Source organism: Lactuca serriola, chromosome 3, assembly GCF_051521515.1.
Source record: "Lactuca serriola cultivar US96UC23 chromosome 3, Lser_US96UC23_V15, whole genome shotgun sequence".
NCBI lineage: Eukaryota > Viridiplantae > Streptophyta > Magnoliopsida > Asterales > Asteraceae > Lactuca > Lactuca serriola.
This window is the reverse complement of record NC_136410.1, coordinates 58,967,954-58,974,024: the sequence shown is the minus strand read 5'-3', so window position 1 is coordinate 58,974,024 and position 6,071 is coordinate 58,967,954. Positions and strand designations below refer to the sequence as shown.

Sequence of the window (6,071 nt, the reverse complement as noted above, 5' to 3'; positions counted from 1 at the left end):
AAGATAAATTTCATTAATTACGCAATTAATGCATTCGTTACAGAATTCAAAAATAGGGACCAAAACTGTTAAGTTTAGCAAAAATGAGGGTAGTGCGTGCTCGAGTTTTCGAGCTGCATTCGTGTCCGCAGGTCGCGCCCATGCACGAGTTCGGTGTTTTTGGTCTACGAAATCCAAGATTTCCACCCCCCTGCGCGCGGGTAGGAATTGTAGCATAACTATAGACACAAGTTTGTAAGCCTTTCATGCATTCAAGCTTATAAACCTTATTTGGTTTGGTCTTTTTACCAAGGTGGGAATCATTCCTACACTCCTCTCTTTTTGCTAAATTTATTCTCAAATACAAATCTTTGACTATCGATATCTCATTCACATATACTTTATTTTGGACATATAATATATCGTTTCGAAGTCCTCGTGGAGGAGAACACAAACTCACTCAGAGTTATATATATATATATATATATATATATATATATATATATATATATATATATATATATATAACATATGTATATATTTATATATGTCCAAAGTTAGTAAAAATATGAATATTTATACTAAATTTTCCAACACAAATAACAGTTAATTGTAAATAATCCATCAGTTACTAATCCATTTCTACTTTCGTCCATACATACATTCCTTTTTACAGAATACATAGAGGAATAAAAGTGTTTGGTTAGAGTACGAATTCATAAGACAACAAACATAAAGGCTTAAATAAAAATAAAAAACAATTCTCACCATGAAAGAGAAACCATAATTGGAACAGGGCTTAAAACAAAAGAGAAACCTTAACTATCCAGATGCTTTTATTTTGCTTCTAAACCTGAAAAAAAACAAAGGGCAAACCAGTCACTTCAGCAACAAAATAGAGGATAAATCGGTCATTTTAGACAATAATCTATAGCATACCGACATGATAGGCCAAATTGGTTGCTTCAGACGATAAAATGAAAGGAAAAATTTTCACCAAAGCCTTCAAAAACAGAAAACTGGTGATCCTTTTGATTTTTAGCAGTCACATGTTGGTGAATCACATGCTTAGCTTTTAAGTCTTGAGAATCAATAACACCTGTATAAATTTCAAGTACCAATTTCTTATTTCAAGAAAGTATGGATGGAACAACATGTCAACCACATTACATCATTAATGTTCGAAGAAATGTAATTCACTTTAGCAATTCTGCCCATTTGGCATAATGTTGTTCTTTTGATGGATAGTTGTCAACAAATCCCTATGACCCTTAATCCCGTTTCCCCTTGAAATCGTCATCCATGATTCCGATTTCTTACCACAAATAACCTCATCATCCACATGAAGTGCTCTTCCTGCAGTCTCACCTAAGCCACCAACCCCTGGAATCGGTCCTCCAAGCATAGCTGCAGTCCAAGATCCCCTACGAGGCCCGATTCCGTTTTCCGGTGGAATTCTAGTTGCCGGAGTCCATGAATTACTATTTTCGTAATGAGGGAGTGGAAAACCTCTCCCATAGTTCATTCCGGATTTCACCTGATCACTGAAAATTTGAAAACTTTAACCCGTTTCTGTCTCTATTAACCCTAATTGAAGAATTATTGAGACCTGAAGAGCAGTGTGGATTAGGATTGCAATTGAAGAACCCTAATTCCCATTCCTTGCTAACCTGCCAAAATCCCCAAATGCATTTTCTCACATAAATGATCCTTCACCTAACATTTACAATTGAATAAAAATTACAGATAGTCATCGTTAATAGTTATGAGAATCAAAACAGAAATAACATGCAAGCAATTAATGCCAACAAAAACTGATAAAATTAATTTATGGAAATCCCAGGTAGCTTTGCTTATCAGCAAACAATTTTCCATAAAAAATCCAAGAAAAAAAGATGAGAGAGAAAGAAGATGTAAGTCAATCGAAACAACCAAATCGAAAACAGCACAATTGGTAAATCTAAGTAAATTTAGAGTATTTAATTCCAAATATTGTAAAATGGGGGTTTCAATTTTGATTACCGAAATCGGATTAAAACCCCACAAAATCCGAGTAGAATCCCATTGGTGGCAAATGTGAATCACACCTACTTTTGTGGGGTTTTTGTTGCAAAAAACATTAAATTGAGAGAAAAAATGCAAAGTATCAGAAAGAATCGGTAAAATCATGTATCAGGTGAAGCTCAACTCACCGATCTCTGTCTCCGCCATCTCCGGTGGTGTAATTCGCGGGAGAACAGGTCAATGTCCAATGTTATAGAGAAATAACATTATCAAACCCCGATGTTATAGAGAAATACAGATGAAAGTGTGAAGGTGGTGTGAAAACCCAATTTCATAGAGAAGTACAGATCGAAGTGTGAAGGTGGTGTGTGTTTGTATTTCTTCAAACCAGAGAGGGAAAGAGAGAGAGATGAGAATATCTATGGAGGTGAAAGCGGTAGTTGGTGGTGTCGTTGGCTTCCATTTGTTGAAACCCTTGCACATGAAACCATAATAAGCAAAAATTAGAGTCTGAATAAAAAGTGATTCAAAACAAACATTAGACATATTCCAAGAAGGCAAGAACAAATAGGTATAAGAGAGAAACCTGGATGGGCCGAGATTCTATGGTTTATAGCTAAGATTTAGATCTGGGGTTTCTTGGGTTTCTTAGAGAGAATGGAGTGGTCTATAGAGTTGACTGGAACAAATAAAGATAAGTGAAAGAAAGAAGGTGAGCAAAAACTTATGTGAAATCTTGTCTGGAGGGTAGCTACCAGAACAGATGGAACTGATGAAGGTGTCATCTTCATCGAAGTACTGAAAAAACAGTTAAAACACATAGATGAAATCAATGAAATCGATGAGCGTGGTCGTCATGGTGAAGGAGATGTATGTGGTGATTGTGGTAATGGGGCACCGGTAAGTGAAGAAAGAAGGAGAAGAGTGCTTCTGGTTGTGGAGATGGTATTTAGGGTTTCCAGGTTTCCAGAGAGATTCAAATTTTCAAATGAAAAGGGTGAACGAAGGAAAAGGTATCCCAGATGGTCGATCCGTGTGAGTGTCCGGGAAACCATTTCTCATTGGTCGAAACCATTTCACTTGGATTCCAAAATAACAATCCATACCGTTCATTTTAGATTCAAAGGTCCAAATTTGCCTTCCTTGTTTTTTTAAGATAACATGCTTAAATGTTTGTACATTAGGCTTTAAAATTTATACTTAAGACATTATTATGTATGCTTTATAAGATGGTATATATATATATATATATATATATATAGCCTAGTAGGTCTTCGATAGAAAAATATGATGTAAGAGGAAAATAATAGTGGAATTTCGAAATCTTGGAAGTCAATCAACTTAGGGATTAAAGTTTAAGAGCCTTCTATGATTACAATACATATATATGACATAAAACGACGTAATATGGTAAGTTTTCAGTGAGATTATAAAAAATAGAGATCTTAACATTCAACCTCAACAATATATTTCTCATTTGCCCTTCTAGCGTATTGGCACGGCGGGAGAGTTTTCTTCATAAATGATTATGCAATACCACCCATTAAATTTTCACCATCGCCTTCCCCACTACCACACCCCACCGCCGCCACCATCACCATCACAACCGCCACTAACCGACCCTACCACTACCACATCCATCACCTCTACCACCGTCACCTCTACCACAACTACCTCCTCAACCGCCAACCACCATAATCATATATACTTAATCATTTTGTGAACAAAGATATATGTATAATCATATATATATATATATATATATATATATATATATATATATATATATATATATATATATATATATACCTCTCCGCCATATAATCATTTACGATTAGGCATTATCCCGCTACATCGGTACGCTGGAGCGCTAAAGCGGCAAATGATATATAGCTGGGGTTGAATCTCAGAATTTCTATTTTTTTTTTCAAAATCTCAATGGAACATTCCTCTCTCTCTCTCTCTCTCTCTCTCTCTCTCTCTCTATATATATATATATATATATATATATATATATATATATATATATAAGGTACATAAAATCAAGAAAATGTGTGACGTCCCAATTTTTCAACATAAAATTTTCATTTTTAAAACATATATATTATACTCTAAAAGCCCATTTATCATTAAAAGATCATTGTCATACATTTATTAATATAAAATAGTCTTAACGGACGTCTACAAATATATTTACTTCTTCAACGTAAGTACAATCATGCTGGAGCCTTTCCACGGTCAGAAAAATAACCTGAAAATAGTTATTCAAAACTGTAAGTCAAGACTTAATGAATTCCCCAAGATATTCTATATCACAATACATATACATGTATACAAACAATGACTTACAACCTTTCTCCACTCTACCAATAATGTGTGTATATGGTCTCCCGGCCTGTTGTTGTTCCATCGTCAACAAGCGTCTATAAGCTCATTGCCCGACACCGTTCCACAGTCAACTCATCACATAACCATAATGAATAAATTGATTATATTACATTTAAGCACATAGAGACTATACTTTCAGTTCTACTCTATTTGCTCTTATATCTTAATATACATGAATATTTATTGTAATACATTAATATAGTGAGATAACTTACATGAACGTCTCAAAGCTTCCAAAGTTTCACTATTTAAATTATAGAACAAGAAGTTGAAAAACAAGAGACTATAAGTTTGAGGAAGAATGAAAGGAAAGATGTGAATTAAAAACTAATAAAAACCATCTATTTATACTACGAAACCCGAATGCTTGTCCATTCTATAATATCGACAAGTTAAGTCAACAATTAATTCTTAAGCTTTAAGATCGACACGAATTTAGAAGCGTATGGAAATAATTCATGTGATCAACACGTAGCCTTATGACTACTCATGCAAGTACCAAAACTTTATATGTATTTATATTATCTAAATTACGTCGTCTTCTTATCCATAAATATCACATTTATCAGGTTCTAAAAAATAAACAACCGTATTATTATGTTATCTAAAATTACTTAGCAATGAGTATTTTTTTTATTAGACGTATGAACATAAATTAAATATATATCGCATTAATATGTGACATTGTTTTAGGTAAAATTTAAATAAAAAATGTTAGAATTATTTTTAGAGTTTTTGAACCAAACTTATTAAATAAAAATATTTAATATTTATATTACATCAATTTGATTTTTTAATACAGTAATTTTTAACATAAATGATCCACATAAATTTTGTTTTATCACAACATGATGAAACCCCTTGATTAAAACATGTAGTGTAGTCATTTTATAAATTGACTTTGTTCGATGTACTAATCCTTATGGAGGCTCATATGACTCTTTTCATATTGGTCATGTAAAACCAAAAGCAACAATAAGTTTTTATATGTTCCAAGAATGTTAAATTTTACAAAGAATTTCGATAAATATTACAATTAAAGTGCATTGCCATAATCATAAACATCAAATTCAGACATTGTAATTTGGTCAATTTCTAAAGTATTTTTTCCTTATAAGAATTAAAATATGATTTTTCCGGCTACACCCAATCAAATATACATATCATCCGATCAAAGAAATTATTACAAATAACATTTTATGAACAAAAATATAATATTACTTTCATAATTTGCCAAAGGTTAATACTAATAATTAAGAATGAACTTTCACAAATATTGCATTTTGGTTACTACATCCAACTAACAAATGAAATTTAGTTTAAAAGATTGATTCAAAAAGTGCATCCTTACTTCTTGTAGCTGAATTTGGGGAAATGCTAAGACCTACTGAGGTATAAGGGAACAGTCTGTGAGGCTAAGGTTGGTTGCTGGAGGGCAATACAAATTCAAAATCATTAGCACATATCTTTCTTACCTGCTTCAGTTATCAAATTTAGATCAAACTTGTCAAAATCAAATTACAAAAAAACCCAGATATGTAACCTAGCAATCAAACAACATATTTTTCATAGAAATACATATAAAAAATCTACAATTTACACTTTATATAATACTCTTAAATTATATCTTAACTTTTCATCTTTAATGGTAACTAACACTTCTTTCCGCCTTATTGTTGTGACACATATCCATATCGAAA

General features: G+C 32.6%; 1 long non-coding RNA gene across 2 annotated transcripts; it reads right to left on the bottom strand.

Annotated features, from left to right (window-relative positions):
• Window positions 1-608: 608 nt before the first annotated feature.
• LOC145094457 (uncharacterized) lies at window positions 609-3,013 on the bottom strand. 2 transcript variants are annotated; one of them, XR_013703358.1, is made up of 3 exons: window positions 2,172-3,013; window positions 919-1,695; window positions 609-832 (listed from the first exon to the last, which is right to left on the bottom strand). It is a non-coding gene; the product is annotated as an uncharacterized LOC145094457 (long non-coding RNA). The 2 variants fall into 2 exon arrangements; XR_013703359.1 differs by having other exon boundaries at window positions 919-1,649.
• Window positions 3,014-6,071: the final 3,058 nt, after the last annotated feature.